Source organism: Chlamydotis macqueenii, chromosome 2 (assembly GCF_036417535.1).
Source record: "Chlamydotis macqueenii isolate bChlMac1 chromosome 2, bChlMac1.mat, whole genome shotgun sequence".
Classification (NCBI taxonomy): Eukaryota; Metazoa; Chordata; class Aves; order Otidiformes; family Otididae; genus Chlamydotis; species Chlamydotis macqueenii.
Window position 1 is genome coordinate 160873860 of NC_141557.1, and position 18931 is coordinate 160892790.

Here is an 18931-nt window from a genome sequence, read left to right on the forward strand (position 1 = left end):
CAGGAATATGTTCATCAGGCTAACTTACTTTCACTGTTAACTTTCCAAATACACACACGCAAACAAAACCCCCTCAAAATTAAAAAAAAAACAACCATCATTTTCATCCTGAATTTTGCTGGCTCTGACTCCCTACAGACCAGTTTTATAAAATAGCTATCTGCTTGCTAAAGAGCCCTGTGGCATAATTTTAGAGAATATCTGAATATTTTTCAGAGAATATCTTTACTAGATTCAGGTTTTGCTGTAAATTTTTTAGAATGCACACAGCAATGACATGCTTCATCCCAAATTTTAGCACCCCACAATCTTGATGTTATGCTTTAATTGAACTGAAATTACATTGTGTCAGAGCTTGAAATTTCTGATTTGCTCATATGCCATTGTTTTCATACACGAAGCTCTTGCTTATTGCCTTTTTTTCCCCTCACCCTTTCCCCCTTGAATTATTTAGCATTTAGAAAGCTGAGCTTTGCCACTTTTATTTCCATCTCCAGTTTTATTGCTATCTAAGTGATTTACAAATCAAGCCTTGCATCTAATGGCACTGTGTATTTCCATTTCCAGTGCTCTTCTTTACTGTCGGCTCTTGTTGGATGGGGCAAACCTCAGACACAAATAACTGAAATTAATGTCAAATTGCATCCATTGCAGCTTGAATTTCAATTATGAGATCTGAGTAAAAATACATGTTTTCAGCAAACAGCAATAATACCGTGAACCGCCTGGCCCTGGAGAGCACATTACTAGAAAGCATCCTACTGAAGACAAAGATGCAAGATTTCAAAATCTTAAAGCAAATCTGCTTGGCATTTAGTTAAGGCAAATAAGCTGTGAGAATAAGCAGTCATTCAAGCCTTCAGCTTTTGTATCCCCTGCTCTATGGTATGTCTGCAGCTGTTTACAGCCTGAAACTCAACCATTTTCATCCTGAATAATAGGAAGTGAACAGTGATTAATCTAGCTTCCAAAGCCCTAGTACATCCTAAATATGTGGAAGTTTGCATCCAAGGCTTGTGGCTTAGCCCATCTCTAATTCTGTATTCACTGAAAGGCCCAGTAGAAGCCTGTGTGTGTGAAGACACAACAGGAAGATGTACTCCTGTAGTTCTTATTTGTGGTTCATCTCGTCACATAAAGAAGCTAAAGTTTGTTTAGACTTCTGTTATAGTCGGTGGAAAGAATTAGGTTCTTTGAGGGCAGATCCATTTTATCTTCATGCAGATGTCTAAATGGGTCAAAGAGATCACATTCTCACATGCTTTTTCCTCTCCATTGTCTTCAAAGGACATAGAGGCACAAGGTTATATTTCGAGTCTACAAAGTGCAGTGCCCAGTCACTGCTGAAATTTATGTGGTTTAAAAACCTTCAGTCAACTGAATGACCTACATATCCCCTCCAAACAGAGATATTGCAATGCAGCTATAAATTTTACCTCTTTAACTTCCTGAAGAAAAAAAAAAATCCCTTCCATTAGAGACTGATTGAAACTCTTGGATATTCTACCAGGAGAAAAAAAAAAACATAATCTTGCACACCTGTTGCTATGTGACCACTGCCCTCAACGAAAGAAAAAATAACTTCCTATTAGCATTAAAAAAACCCCTTTTCTGAATGCTATGCACTCACATGAAGCTAACAGAAAGTGTTCAATTGTCACTTGAAAAAGTCAGCCAGATCACACTTAACTTATTTGTGCAAACACCGTCTAGAACCTGATGTCCTGGTTGAAATGACACCAACTTGGAGTACTGGAAAAAGGCTTTCTTTTAATCTGGTGCACGTCTTGCTGTCACAATCAGCTCTAAATAGACTCTGAATAGCTACCCAGCACATTATTTAGTAAGGTGAACTTTAAAAGTGTTATTACTTTAAAACACAGAGAGATTGTAGTGAGATTTTTTTTATGGGGGCAGACATGAGAGTTTGCATTAGACTTTTAGTGATTAAGTCTTCCATTGTGGAAGGAAGAGAAAGAACAAAGCCAGATTTCTATAATTATTCTTCTGAAAACGTATTTTCAGCACAGGAAAGGGATAGTAAGTCAGCTTTCGCTGTGTCTGTCAGTTCCCAGCTTAGAGTGTTGGCATTTGGTTGGCCAGTCAGACACTCAGATCTGAGCTGATGCTGTGAACTCCATTTGTATGCCCCATCAGATGCTTACACAACTTAATTGTTACTGGGGGCTGTAGAACTGGAAGAGCCAAGCCAAGCCCAGTTTCTCCCTCCCTGTAGGCACCACATCACATAGACCCTGTCTTTCATGTGCTTTAATGCCTCTGCGCACATTATGGATTCCCAAATGCAAAATGACTGTGTCCTCATCTCTTTGCAGGGCACTGAAATTGCTTTGAATGAACTTGGGTAAGCTGCAGCTGTTACTGTTAGGGCTATGTGTCAGGAAAGGGATTTTTTTCATTTATTGTATCTGCCTAAGAATAATGTGCCTAGTCTAAGTTAGTGAGCTAGGCTCCCTCTGTAGCTGCAAGACTGACAGATTCAGCATCAGAAGGTGCTTTATCCCGTTCTGAGACAGAAACTGAGATGTCTCTTATAAATATACAAGAAGTTTAGACAAACTCAATTTAAGTATTGGCTCAAAGTAAGTATTCAGCTTTTAGATAGTAAAGTTAGGTGAAAGCAAATTCAGCCTCAATGCGAGCCTACAAAATTGGTGACAACCAAGACTAGGCATGTTAAAATAAAAACGTGCAACTTCAGCAAAAAATACTTTATTCTGGAAGTGTTTCTGCAATAAAAAAAACCTACTAGGTATAGTCCTTTGCAGGTGAAGGTAGAGGGGGCAAAGTAATACTCAGAACTCTTTTCCATAGCCAAATAAAAACCAGTGTCAAGAGCAAAACAAGTCATCTGTATTTCTGCCAGGTCCTCCAGTTTATTGTGGGGCAAGAGCTTCTGAAAGTCAGCAGAAAGGTCACCAGCAGGATGGAAATTTTATTAAAAATATTTAGACTAGCTTTTATTACCAAATCTAAATGAAAACCAATTAGAGAGTCATATTAAAAACAGGCAAAGGAATGGCATTAACACTCCCAGAATGTAATGATCACTACTGAAGAAGTGTATTGTCCCGTTACTTGCCTTTGTAGAGGTGTGGGAAAAATCAATTATGTTTCACCTTTTAACTGCCTTTTAAAGACTTGCAAAATTGGTTTCATACAATGTGAAAGACACAGTAATAAAACAGGGGGACAGTAAAGCAAAAAATGGGTAATAGACGAAGACTGATGTACAGCACCTGTAAGTACTGATCTGAAAAAAGTAGGCTACTTTTCTTCTTGGGAAGATGGGGTAAATTGGTACTGCTCCATTGTGACTGTGAATGCAGTGCCCTGTATCCATGGGGTAAGTGGTACAACTCCTGCTGCATAGTCCTCCTGTGGAAGATTTGGCCTTTGACCTTGCTGCATTCAGTTCTCCGACAAAAAGCAATGAGGATCTTCAACTGGTGACCACATGAGGCCATGTCACCACAGTCAGTACATCATGAGATTGTGATACACATGTAACAATTGTGTACTTTCGGTTGATCATCTGGGTATCCATCTCGTCTCTTGTATATGTTAAAGGTTGCCAAATTCAGAGGGATTCAGGACCCAGGAAGTTCCTGCTGTCCTGGTATGATAGCTGTGAGGCTGTCATGGCTCCACATCCACAGGTCCAGCCAGTAGCAAAGTTGAACCTGCATTCCCAATAGGTACACACACACACAAACATACACACACAATACATACCGACCAGTCACAAAGATGAACACAAATAGAGAGCAGTAACTTTACTAGCACCCGGTAAAGACACACAGCACTCACATAAACACTAACAGCACAGACAGCTCCATTGTCTTCCTCTTCCTCAGGCTGTCTGAATTGAAGTTGCTACAGGGATATAAACATACGGTATAGATCTCCTCAGCAGCTAGACTTAGTTTATCCAGCAGCTAGCCCCTAGGTCCCAGTCCCTCCCAGAAGCTTGTGCAAGAATCATAGAATCATAGAATAATTAGAGTTGGAAGGGACCTTTAAAGGTCATCTAGTCCAACCCCTCTGCAAGGACCAGGGACATCTCTAACCAGATAAGGTTGCTCAGAGCCTCATCCAACCTGACGTTAAACACTTCCAGGGATGGGGCATCCACCACCTCTCTGGGCAACCTGGGACAGTGTTCCACCACCCTCATTATAATTTTTTTTTTCCTGATGTCTAGTCTGAATCTACCTCCTTCTATCTTAAAACCATTACCCATTGTCCTTTCCCAACAGTCCCTGCTAATCCTCAAGTCCCTGAGGCTGATGGCCCCAGCCTAACAGCTGGCACTAGACCTCCCATCCTGCTGACAAGCAGCCTGGCTTGCATCTCATCACGTCTATTTACTTCTGAGAATAGTGAGTTCATTAGCACTGGAGACAGCAATGGGATTTAAGATTATAGAGATCAAGTGAAGGGCTCTGGCAACATAGTGACCAGTAGACTCTTTACCCATAACTACTATCTCTCTATTTTCCCACTCTTTTGTCCTGCTATTTTCCACCCTGACCCCTTCCTTCCCCTGTCTTTGGTCTTTCTGCTAAACACCCTTTCAACAATCTTGAGCATTCCCTCAATCTACTTATAACCTCCTGTAATATTTTTTTTTAAAATCTCCAAATTCTTTCCCCCTCTGCATCCTATAGTAATTCCTAACCCCCTTCAGGCAGTAACCCCTCCAGTCTGCAGGACGTTCCTGAGAAGGTGTTCCTTTGGCTGATTCATCCACCAGGAACGAATTCACTGACTGGATTACAAGGATTCATCGGCCTCCCTAGGTCTTTGTGTTCAGAGAGATTAGTCCTTAATCACATAACCTAGCAAGGAGAACATGACATTTCTTTCAGATCTTTTTCTGTACTTTGTTTTCTTTTCACTTGCTCTGTTGTCCTCCATTCCCTGCCTTGTCTGCCAGATAATAACCAAATGTCAGCAGTGCCTGCAACAGGGAGAAAGTTTCCATACTGGTTAGCCCATACAGGGAACTTTTGCCCTGTGCCATGGATCATTGTGACATCCAGTTGTGTCTCTTTGTCGTAGTTCAGCCCCGAGCGGACCAGACTACGCAGTCTCTCTCTCACTCCCCCCACCTTCCGAGAGAACAGGGAGAGAAAATATAAGGAAAAACGGCTCAAGGTTTGAGATAAGGACAGGGAGAAATCCTTAAAGTTACCATCACGGGCAAAACAGACTCAACTTGGGGAAAAATATTCATTTATTACTACAAACAGCAGGATAATGAGACAGACAACAAGATAACCTCCCCCCACCCCTCCCTCTTCCCAAGCTTAACGTTATCTCTACTACCTTCCCCCCCCGAGCGGCACAGGGGGGAAGAGGGAATGGGGGTTGCAGTCAGTTCATCATATGTTGTTTTACGCCGCTGCTTCATGGTCAGGGGAAGAACTCCTCACATTCCTCCCCTGCTCCATTGTGGGGTCCCTCCCACGGGCCACAGTCCTTTGTGGAACTGCTCCGGCGTGGGTCATCTCTTCCACGGGTGCAGTCTCTCCAGAACAGCTGTCCCAGCGGGCCCTCCACGGGCCACAGCTGCCTTCAGGCATCCACCTCCCCCGGTACGGGTTCCTTCACGGGGTCCAAGTGGATCTCTGCTCCTCCGTGGACCTCCATGGGCTGCAGGGGGACAACCTGCTCCACCATGGTCGTCACCACAGGCTGCAGGGGAGTCTTGGCCAGGAGCTGTATTACTCCTCCCCCTCCTTCTGAACTGACCTTGCCGTCTGCAGCCGTTCCTCACAACAGGCTGGTAGATGTCTCTCAGGATCTTTTTTTTTCATCTTATTCACTTCTCATCTCCTTTCCACTTCTTGCAGCCGGGCTGGACCGAGTCGGGCCCAGTCGGCCGCCTGGCGAGAGGCCAGAGGGTGAGGCCTGCAAGGCCCATGAGGCCTGTGCCTCCCCCTCTGCGCCTCTGCCCCTACTCAGCTTCTTCACATCTTCTCTCCTCTTTTTTTTCTGTTTTCCCATTCTTAAATACGTTATCGCAGAGGCATTATCACGGGACATTCTGCTACCAATTGGCTCGGCCTTGGCCAGCAGCAGGTCCGCCCTAGGCCCGGCCGAGTCCACTGAACAAAGGGGAGCGACTTCTAGCAGTTTCCTACAGAAGCTACCACCTTAGGCCCCCCCTTACTAACAAAACCACGACACTCTTCAGCCCATGAAGTAATGCCATTGACCCACATATACAGCAAGTTACTATGTTCTAGTGGGTCACCTAAAAGTTCTCACAAGCAATATCAGAAATAAGTCTTCAAAGGACCACAGACTTACTCAAAATATAATATTTGGCACATGAAGTTGTTTTCATGGAGTCTTCTTGCAGACCTGCAGGGAGGTGGACAACTTGTCCAACTTGCACCTTAATGGTCCCAAACTGAATATATACTTATTCAAGTGTAAAACCATACACATGTGCACTGACACATTAACTCAGATACACTAATACTCCTCTATAACTATTCCACAAGACTGTCCACCTTTCACTGCAGAAGTATTTATCAAACTGTTTTTACAATACTGTGATTTTTGGACCAATTATTTAGAGATATTTTTTTCAAGTTTGAAGTACTTAGTTTTTTCTTTCCCTCCCCTTTAATTCTACAGAAGTTTCATATTTATGTGATTATATTAACTCATAGTGCTTTTTGCTCTCTGCAGTGGAAATAAATTGCCTTGTACTCTAGTTGGTTGATCAGTGTATTGGAAGCTGGACTTTTAGTGAGATTCGGATCAACATATAGTTTAAGATCCTTGGAGCTTTGTGGCTGAGAGACAGGAAGAAATTATGTTGAAATAACATGATCTACTCTCTGAATACTGAGTGAATTTTTGTTGCACACTCTTAACACCAAAGAAAATATATTAAGGCTACGGAAGTATTTCCCACAACAGTAACTCATTTAGCTGGGGACAAACACAAATGAATTTAGCAAGTTGGAGAGAACTTTGTGAAATGCCAGAGGCCAGTTTGTATGGGTCAGTGAGATTACCTTGGATGCTAAGCTCTCTCCTTATGAGCTGCTAACATATCAGCACAGCAGCTTGACTAGCCAAGACCCCAATTGCACTGCCAACTTTTCCTAAATTACCAGGAGAGTAAAAAAATGTCAATCTCTACTTAGTTGTGCTTTGGAGCCTAGTCTGGCATCCAGACTAGGATAATCTCTTCCACTCTATTAAAGGAAATGGAAAATCCATTTAATCTTTACTAATACGCTACAACTCTATTAAAAGAAATAGAAACTGGTTAAACAGGAAGATTTCTATCTCTATCTGAAGTCAAGTTCTTAGACAAGCTTGCTATTGAGGTCAGAGGAAGCAAACTGGAATATTTTCTCTTTCACACTCCTTTTTGCCTTCTTCTCAGTGCTTATTACTGTATGTAAATAATTTAACTGTAAAATCATATACTTAATGGCAGGCAAGAATATGGGGCACAGTACTGGTAGTGCTTTAAATCATAAAAGTTCTGTTTAAACCAAAGGTTATCTTTTAAAAGAAAATCATCCTTCAGGATATATATGATGCCTTGAAGAAAGGTCAAAGACAAACTTTTTACGCTCAACTAGGAAATAGATTTAAAGGCAGTGCAAACCTATTCATTTCTTATTACCTATTATTTGCATTACAGGGACATAAAGGATACAGGTCATCTCTCCAGTCCAAGGGAGTCTTAAGTCAGATTCCATTTGAAATCTTTTCATTTGAGTAGAGTTATTTAATTTAGCTAAGAAAATGCGTAAAATTTCTGCAAGCCACAAGATCCTTCCACATGAAAAGAGGCTCTGTCCCACCCTTTACATCCTGTCGTCCATTCCCACTTGTCCTGTGCAGAACTCACCAAAATTTCCCATGCGTTTCTCCTGACTACTCACTCTAAATGGCAATAAGTCAAATTAGTGTCATTGTTTCAGTGTATAGGAACTTCACTACTGCTGTTGGACTTTGCTTCTTATTCTTATAAGAACTTAACTTGGGAACATAACTTTTTTTTTTTTCTACCATTAGATGTTGCATTCTTTAGAAAACAGTTAGCATCCTCAGGGGCAATTAAAATACAAATGCTGAGCATTTTCATGCATGCGTTTTTATTTTCCTGGAGACAGTAAAACACAGCTACAGCCCAAAGGCTAAAGAGAATTCGTTACTCTGCATGTTGTTATCCTCTAATGTCATCATAAATTAGTTGAAAGTCTTTCCTTTCAAGCTAAAGATCAAAAAGATACTTTGAGGTTAAAGTTTTGTTACAGCAAGAAGATGTCCTCAAAGCATCCTCCTTTTGGAGACTCTGCAGGCTTCGAACCTCAAAGGTCCCCATTTAGTCTTGTACGTTTCCCTAGGCAGTGGTGAAAATTAGTAATATCGAAGATTTCCTTTCTCACCATCTTTCTGAGTCTGTTCTTACTGACTGGAATTTAGAAAACCCACCTTCTTCCCTCTAGTCCAATTACTCATCTATTATAATGTTTTATAGAAATTTAATAATTGTAATAGCAACATACTACATAATATATTTTTATTACACATTGACTAAGACTTGCAGTCACTTTCTGTTTCACATCACTTGCATTGTCTCACTCACTCAACGTTATTTAAAATTTCTGTTACATTAGGACACACAGATCCACTCAAGAAACAAATTTTCATTGTGTTAGATACTGTGATCTAACATACAATAACAGAAAATCCTTTCTCATTAAAGCAAATAATATAAAAAGATAGAGGTTGGAAAAAGACAGGATGAGTATTTCCAAGAAAGACCCACAGCTAACCTGGTACTGTTTGAAGCACACTAAGTTGTCCCACCTGACCTCCAGCCATTTCTCCAGAAAAGGGTGGCTCTCTTGTGGATCCACTGCCATGTTTACTAGCCCTGTGGAAACATCATGGACAGTCTGCTGTCTAGAATAGCACTAGACACCTACGATTAGGAAAAGGAACTGAGGCTCTATGGTGAGATGCAATTCCACTTTAAGAGATCTAAATGTAGATGTATATTTGAAGTTACCTCCAACTGTGAGAGGTGTCCAACCTCCCATTACAGCAGATGGAGATCTATTCAGTACAGTCAATGTAACCTAAAAGCTGATTCAGCTGACAAACCAGTAGGCATTTATTCAGCCGTAAGTGCAATTTTATTTAGTCTTTATTGACTATTTTCTCTAGTGTCTTAATTCCAACACATGAGTACCTAGCAACATGTGATAGCCTTTGCAATACCTTACTTGGCCTCCAGCCTGGCTCAAGCTGGGCATTCATTCACTGCAGTTCCTTTCCCATATCTACCAAACTCATGTTGAAGTCTCAGGTACTCTGTAATGGTTTTAGACACATGCATGTGAGCTATTGCACTGAACCTTAAAACACCATAGACCACAAGCATGCATAAACAAACTGAATTTCACACAGAGTCTCTAGCAGAGAAATTAACTCAATTCCTGCCTGCTGATCACTGTGTCCTAACCATGAGGCTTCGTTCTCCAATTTGGTAGCATCTTTAGTAAGTTAGAGCAGAGATCCTTCTGGAGACTTTTTCTGTTGCTGACAGTAGTTAACAACATGAACCCATAAAAAATGTGAGGACAGCAGAAACGCAGGGTGGTGGTTCCCAGAATAATCTGCCAACTGCCTACAACTTAGAAGATTAGCTATCCATGATTCAGAAGTGATGTTTTTGTATTTAATGAGTTTATCAGAAGTGCTTTGGTTCCATGTAAGTTTCTTTATATCAATGAATCTTCGTGGTAATTTCTAGAATACTTCTATGGATTTCTTATATTATTTTTACCTAATTGTTTTGTTTGTTTATTTGTTTTTTTTCCAAATCATTACTGTACTCAGTTAAGGCTGTTTTCTCACTTTGTAAATGGGCAAGTTTAAACCTATCATGTCAGTTGCACTGTCTATTATATATTTTGGGTAATTACACCAAAAAATATATATGGAATGATTTTTTTTATATATTTAAATAAAGCTCATTGTAGTGACAGAATGACTCTTTGCCAAAAAATAGCAATCCATCAGCTGGGTATGTGAAGATCACATTGAGAATTTTCAAAGGACTGTTGATTTGTTGCACTTCTGATATATTCTTTTTTTTTTTAAGTGTAATGTAAAGCAATTTAGAGAGGTCTGATTTTCAGAAAGAGTGTGAAATCTGTACATCTTTTCGATTTGGATACCAGCGTTATTATCTTGCTGATGTCTTTGATGGGAGTAGCACAGCAAAAAGGCACTGAAAGAGTTTCTTATGTTTCCCATTGTCTGAGAAAGTACAGCATTCAGTCATTCTGAAGAGTGTTTCTGTTTCAATTCAAGATCTTTTGCCTAGAATTTCAGATAATATCTCCAACTGAAGATAATTTCTTATCCAAGAGAATGCCTTCAGGATTACAGTTTCAGATCAGGAAATAATAATGAGAATAATGTACTGAAAAAACAAAGATGGGTTTTCTGCAGCTATATCCATCATACAGACAAGTAACTTCTTCTAGGCTCTGATATTTGGGAACCAGTTAGATTTGTTTAGTTACATAAAGTTATGTTACATACATCACTTTTTTTTCTGTGCTTGCAGTTGGAAATCAGAAAGTGGGTAGAATACCTTAAACCTGGAAAAAAAATTATTCCTATGATGATAAACTGTAAGGGGTTTGGTTTGTTTTTTTTTTTTTTTCTGTTGCTGTTGTGGTAGTGGTTTGGTTTTTTTTCTCTCTAAAGTTGTGGGAAATACAATTTATTGGGATCAACTTCTACAGCAGTAATTTTTTTTTTTTTTTTTTTCCTTTTGCAGACCAAGACACTAACAGGGTACGTGGCATGCACTATTAGCTCCCAGCTGCTTATAGAAATAATTGCTAGTGTTCCATGACATCACACATCTTACCTATCTGACATATACAAAAAGAAATAGTGGAGAATACTTTTAACTTTGCAACTAAAAATCAGGCGAATCTCAGTTACGGCTATTCTGCTCTTCTCTACACTTGTACTTAAATTAGGAGATTTTCTTATAATGAGATTAATCCCAGTTTACCTTTTGAAAATGTCTTCTGGTTACTAAAGTGGTTTAAAGGAAAATGAATCTGTCAATATTTTCTGATAAGTCAATCCCCAAAGTAATTATTTTCATATTATTTTCAATGTTTTCTTCAGAAAGAGAGATGTTAGACAATTATTTTTGCACTCTGCATCTTTGCTGTTTTAATAAAGTGAATATTCTCTCATTTGTTGTGTTTTTTTCTTATTATCATTATGTAAGCTCTCATTGCAATTACTTACTTCAGTATAATGTATTTAAATACTTTGGTCCCCCAAATCCACCTTTAAGCACCAGAACATTACTTTCAAGGTGTCTGGCTGCTGATGATCTTGCTTTTATTGCTCAAAGTTATTAAAATTATCAGAAGCTTTTCCATCTACTTTTCCTACATCCACTCTTTCACTCTGGTACTGTATTTGATGAAACATCCATATTTTTGAGGGAAACAAGGGATTCAATATGGTTCAGAAGCCTGGTAAGAAAAATACGGAGCTTCTAACTTTTTCCCGAATGCTCTGCTCTATAGAGTATTTCAACCCAGCAGCTGCTGAGAGTCTGAAGCTATTATTAAAATAAATCAAGAGAGTAAGCTGTCAATAAGGCAAAACTATTTGTAAAGTTACTAGGAATGTTTGGTTTTGTTTTGTTTTATTTTTTTTCTGCTTAAATACTTCTGAGCCACAAAAACAGATTTATTTTTTTTTCCGCCAGAATTAAGGGACTCAACAGAACATAACAGGCATTTCTGGGATGTGACTAAGGTAGAAGTCTAAAATGGTTCAGATGTGCCACATCAGTTCCTATCCACTGGCTCTGCACTGAAGAATTTATTACAACTAATTTTAGCCATGTAAGCCGTTTTGAGATGAAGACATCTGTATAGCTATGAGTGTATTAGGGTACAGTACCATATCACAGTAAAGTTGAATGTGTGGGGTAAGGAAAAATCTTTTATTAGAACATCAGACAGGGAAAAGATAAGACTTTCTGCATGTTCTCTTTTTTTTTTTTAGACTTGAAGCAGAAGAAGCAAACTTCAGGCTAAAGAATAAATTGCTGTGACAACTTAATTCTGTTAATCAATTAGACAATTCAAGAGGAAAAGGTGATTACTGAAAGCTGACAATGTGCTGCCTGCAAAGGAAGGCATAAAAGCAAACAAACAGTCATGCCTGCCAATTTAGCCTGCAGGAAACACTCACATTCTCTTCTGACCCCAAATCTAAGTAGCAGTTGAACTTTGAGCACAGCAGCAAGTCACATCAACCAGCTGGTTTCAATTCCACACAGGATTTCACTGTCCAGTCTACCATCTCTAGCCTGAAATATGTGAGGATGTGCTTCCAGTAGCCATTCATCAATTTTTCTACTCTACTGCAGGGATGCACAAAATGCTGGAGTTGTGCAACTTTATGTATTTTTTTTTTTTTTTGTAATTCCATACCTACCCAAAATAGAGAGAATGAATAAGCTTTGATCAGCATCCAGCCTGCCAACCCACTAACCTGGAACATCATTTTGAGGCTGAAAGAGGGTTACAGAATAACACATTTTGGCTGCTATTTGCCAGACAATAGAAACCGTCACAGAAAGAGGAAATTCCGAGTGGCACTTTCCTGACAGCTAATCTCTGGCAAGCTGTCAGGTGCAAACTGTGTGGAGTGCTTCCCCAGCATGGGAGCAGACCTTACCAACCGTTCAACGAGCCATTTGGAAGCACGCTGCTCTGCAAAAGCCTGACCTGCAGGGCAGTCTCCTATCAACTAGTCTGATGTGTACTAATTGTGTACCAAAAGTATTAAATTAGCAAGGCAATCGTCTTCCATTTGCTTTTTCTCCTTCTCTCTCTCTGTTTTCTAATTTGGTTGAATCATGCATTCAGGAAGAATTTTTAGACTAGGAAGCTCGTTAATGAAAGTATACTTCTCTATTCACTTGATTTCATCTGCCAAAAGCCTCAAGCAAAAGTGCAAGTGAGGACAGATAAAAGGGTAGTAATTAGAGCATATTGTAATTATTATTTTTTTAATAATTTATACTATAACAAATGTATTTTTATTGCTATTTATCTTTCATTTTGGAAATCAGAAAGGTATGATTCCATAACTTCTAACCTCAGGTGTATGAAAACTGGAGATTCTTATCGGTGGATAGATCCTTGAGATGCTAATGAGGTAATTTTACTGTTGATTGTTCTTCAGCTTGTTGTACCTCTAGTAGTGAGAAGTGATTTATGCAATAGTCAGAGGTTTAGAGCCTCTTTCATCTTTTCTAGAGTAAATCAAATCTTCAGTCATGTCAGCAGAGACACACCAGTGTAACATCATGGTATATAAGCAGTGTAGTCTGCATATAAATATCATATATAAGTTTGCATATATATGTGAAGTTTCCAATGACTTTCCTCATTTTGTTGTCTGTCTTAGTTTAAGTACCAGATGGATATAGATTCTTCTGAAGGTAAATAAAATCCAGTGAAATAAGGACATTAGATTTAAGGAAAGCAAATTCATAGTCTGAAAAAAAAAGAAAAATCAAGAAATAGAGGGGACAAAAAATTGAATTGCATGTGTGTGAACAGGCCTTGTCACATCCATGGATTCACAGTCTCTATACCTATGCTGAAATGCTATTATTTTTTTCCTTTAAGAAAAGTATAAGAAGATGAATGAGGTAAAGTCAGAAAGAAAAAAATAATTCTACTGGTATTCTTGTTGTTTTGTCTATCTCAAATTTGATGAAACACTTGAGGTAAGCAGAGATTGGAATACTTTAAGCACAAAGACTTTCATTTCTATAGGAAACAGCCGTGAAACACAGACAGCTGTCTGAACTGGAAGAGCTTTTTTTAGCTGGCATGCTGCTCCCTGCCTTCAACGAGGAGTTTTTCACCCATCCAGCCATGTGATAGAAAGGCAGTATAGCACTGTGACAACAAGACAGGGAGTTTCTAGAAGGTGTTGGTCAGTGTTCATTAACACAAATGTCAGAGGGGTGAATCAGGGGTATTGCTGTCTTTGAGGTGCCACTTACAAACAGGGAAGAGTTAGTGGCGAATAGGGTCACAACACTGATTGAGCTGATGTTGCGGAAGGCTGGGAAGGTAAGCAGAAGAGCCAGGAGTGCATTTAGGACAGCAGATGACAATTTGCTTAGGGAATGACTGGGCAGAATTCCCTAAGAAACTTCATTAGGGGAAAAGGCAAGAGAATTAGTGCATTTGCAAAGAAAACTGAGCAGAAGTCCCATCATGTGGGAAGTTTGGAAATTTCAGCAGAAGATCTCCATGGCTAAGCAAAACACTTCTCAGTGACCCTATGGAAGTGAAAACAAAGACAGGTAGTAAAGAAAAGATATCAGAGCAAAATTTAGGACTTTAAGTACAATATGAGAAGGCCAAAGGCTAGATGAAGTTTGGGAAGGAGCCACCACTGGCGAGCAATAGTTTAGAAAACATACAGAGAAACTGGATGCATCCACATGCATGGGGCTGGATGGGATAGACTCAAGAGTGCTGAAAATGTTGTCAATGTGATTGTGTCTCTGTTTTCTGTAATTTATGGAAAACTGCCATGATTGGAAGAAGTTTTTGACCGCTGGAAAAAAAAGCTAACATAGCATCAATCTTTAAGGAAGGGAAGATAGAAGAATCATGGGACTGGAAATTGTTCTGTCTTACCTCCATCACTGGAAGTACGATAAAGCAAATACTGTTTGAATGCACATCCAAGCACATGAAGGAAAAAATCGCAACCAGGAGCAGTGAAAAATGGATTTACCAAGGAGAGATCGTTCTTGACGATCCCAACATCCTTCTGCAAATGTGCAAGGAATGGTGGTTATATATACTTCGATTTCCTAAGGCTTCTAATGCTACCTCCCCCAGAAGATTAAGATCAGTTGTGAGTCGGCTGGACCAATGGGCATGAGAGGAAATAACTAACAGCCTAGTATCCTAGTGTTGGCAGATAACAAGCAGAGTAACCAAGGGATGGTTGTGATTATTGTTCGATACCTGCATCAATGATATGGATAATGATGCAGAATGTAATCCCAGCAGATTCACAGATAATGCTAAATAAATTAGGACAAGCACTTATATTGCTGTAATGTAGACCTTTAATGCAGAGACACCTTGTGAGAAGGCCAACAGGAACTTGATGGAGTTCAGGGAAGAGTGAAAAGTGTATAATAACCCCAGGCACCAGCACAGTTTGGGACCCAACTGACTGAGTAGCAGCTGTGCTGAAAAGGACCTAGTAGGCATGAGGTTGACTGTAAACCAACATTATATTTTTGTTCTAAGTAACGCAAATTGCAAAAATTGGCTACAGCAAAAGGAATGGGACCAGCCAAATTTATAGTAAAACTTATTCTCCTCTGCTTGGCAGTGGAGATATCACAGAAGGAATAAATCTCTGATTTTTTATGTCTTTGTTAAGAAGGATATTGAAAAACTGAAGAGGGCCTGGAAGGAGGCTACTAGGGTGGTCAAGGGCCTAGGACTTACGTCTTATGAGAAGAATTGAAAGGAAGGGCATAAAGGGTGAATCTAATTGCAGCCTTCAGCTAGTGGAGGAATAGTTAAAGATGTAATGGAGCCAAACTGTCTTGTTAGTGGCAGAAGGTAAAATGAGGGACAATAACACTAAATTACAACTTAGAAGGTCTGAAATAGACAGTAGAAAGAAATTTCTTTCCTAAGAAGTATGATGGTGGAGTCCTGGAGCAGGTCATTCGAAGAAGCCGTGCAATATCCATTCTTGAAGTTTTCCAAGACTTGGCTATACAAAATATTTTCTATCTTTACCTAGTGCTAGCAATGTTCCCACTTCAAGTGTGACATTAGGCCAGAGATCTCCACAGGTTCTCAGCTAGAAATTTCTAAGGAAATAAGAGATGCTTTTTGCTTTTCAAGTACTGCTGGTGTTAGTGGCAGCACCAATTTAATACGGAAAAGCCAGAAGACATCCAGAGAACACAGTCTATATTATCCTGCTTCTATAGAAACACTAGATTGATAGCTGTGTGGCTTAATAGCTAAGAAAAACAAATACATAAACATTTTAGAGAAACTATATATCCATCTTTTTCCTGCCTCTTCCTAGGTAAATTGTCCTGTAGTGGAGGTACAGTGCAAATCTGAAAATCCAGGGCACATCTCAGGACACAGTGAGTTCAGGCAAGTTTATCTTCTATCTGCATAACAAAGATTGTCATTGTACCTAGAATTCTGGTTGCCGTTTCAGCAGATAATTATTTGGTTCAATGAACACTTGTTAGGTTAGACATCACGAAAAAAACTTTCAGTCAGCCAAGGTAGTTACCCACTGCACTATGTATGCTATTGTGAGCGTGAAATCTCCTTCTGCCCTCACTGTAAGTTTTAAGAATGGGATAGTCAATCATACGTCAAGAATGATTTAGATAAAGTTTGACCCTGCCTTAGGTTAGAAATATGGAAGAGATGGTCCTTTGAAGTTCTCCTCCAGAGAGCTGCATCTATGAATGTAAATTTCTACTATTGGATTTCTATGATTTTCTATGAATATTAAACTGCTGTCTAAGTCCAAGGCATATTGAGATAAAAAATGACACTCCTGGAGGGTGATTCAGTCCATCCTAAAGAGAGGTGAGCATTTCACTAAAGGAAGTGGGTGAGGGTGAATAGATCTGAAAAAGATGCCCCAGAAAATTGATTTCTCAGTTCATCTTCTTAGCAAGAAGCCACGAAGATGGATTGAATCTTTGGGATAAGTTATTTGTTTTGTCATCAGAAGTAGTTTTATGTACTGGAAATAAAAAAGCTGCCTTGTAACTAAGAATTTTTTTCCCAAAACAATGAATTCTCAGGGAGCAGGGAAGACAGGAGTACTGCAAAGAAAAATAGTAATTTTCAAAATTATGAAATAGTATGTTTATGAAATTAAAATTACATATTAACTTGGATTCGGCAGAAACAAATGTTCTATACCACAAGTCTTAACAATTTTCCTAGTACTTGATTGTAGATGTCTGTAGTAATTCTACATTTGAGAAAGCTATTCACGCAGGAATTCTTCTTTTTACTCTTTTATTTAATCTCTTAAATAATATAAGACATCTAATAATTATTAAAAGGAATATGGTCATGTTTTTTGGTTTTCATTTTTTTTACAACAAAAAGAAAAGTGACATTTTGACACCATAACAGAGAGGTTCTGTGTCAGAGTAGGAAATGTACAGCTAGTCTCTTGATCACATCCAGGACTCACATCAAATATTATTAAGATTTTTGTAAAGATTTCTACTCTTTTTAGCAATGGAAGTGGAAGATCTGCACTACTTTAAAAAGCATAATATTCTCAGAAAATTCTCCTTCCAGACTGAAGTCTTAATTCATGTAAAAGCAGTTTTCAAATAAGCCAGCCCATGGTGACATGGTGTCGTGGTTTTGCTATCTCTTGCACAGCAATTGAGGGCAGCTACCATTCACCAGTAATACCAGTCAATAAAGGAAATATCTGTAGTGAGCTCAACAGTGGTCTTTCAAGGAGCAGGACAAAAAAATACTTACCATGTTTGTTAGTAGTAAAGTGTTTGAATTTCTCATGACACTGCAAAGCATAAGTACAGTGTCACACTGTTAGTAATTTAATATACCAACAACAGCGTTGAATTAATTGAACATCTACTGCAGCTATGCAAATCTTTAGTTAAGTGACATTTGATTAGAATTTATGCATTGCGGTAGAGGAATCCAGGTTTTTGTATTGTTTCTTGTGACCTTGTGCTGTTCTTTGAAGTTGATATCTCAGCAGCATTTCTTGCCGCCTTCCCCAGTCCTCTGTCTGTAGCAGTTACTTTTTGTACACTTCTGCGTTCCACTGGGAACTAATGTCTTCCACCTCAACAGAGGTTTTATCACATCTGTCACAGATAGTTAACCCTTATTTTGTATTTCCAGCCAGCTGCCGGAGGCTCCAAACTAAATTTGGCCTGATATAAGTAACAGTCCTCATTACAAGACAATACCTCCTTGATTTTGAGTTTTGCAATGGCTCAAAATAGGTTGTGGTCAAACTTTGACCACAAATCCTTGTGGTCAAAGTGTGTAATTATATAAAATTGATCTCCCATGGTGACAGAAGAGACCATGCTTCTTCAATATATCTCTACCCACACACAACTCCTAACCTTTCACCTCTACTCCCTACGATATCATCTCACTAGACAATACCACAGTAATTTGGAGCAGGGACAGGGAAGCTTATGCCATCTCAGTACATGGCATGACAGAGTCGATTTCTGGACTATACAGTCCAGTTCAGGATCTGAGCCACCAAATGACATAGAATGATAAAATCATACCAGACTAAAAGAAAGGCCCTCAAATGGAATAAAAGAATAAATACTTTGAAACTGAAAGTGAAAGTCAATTAAAATTTAATGGAAACCCCCAGTTGCAAGACGGAGGGCCACCAGTCAATGAAATAATACGTTACAGAACACGACAAGACCATAACTGCTTAAATGTCTTCAAACAAGGACTGAACTGCATAGCCTGTTTTTTTCAAAACTCATCAGCCCTCATATTACTGAAGCTGATTTTCACAGAATCATAAAATTATTTGGGAGAGGCCTTTAAAGATCACCTAGTTCCATCCTGCCCTGCCATGGCCAAGGACACCTTCCACTAGGTCAGGTTGCTCAAAACTCCATTCAGCCTGGTCTTGAATGTTTCCAGGGATGAGGTGTCTACCACCTTTCTGGGCAACCTGTTCCAGTGTCTCAACACCCTTATAGTAAATATTTTTTTTTCCTAATATCTAATTTAAATTT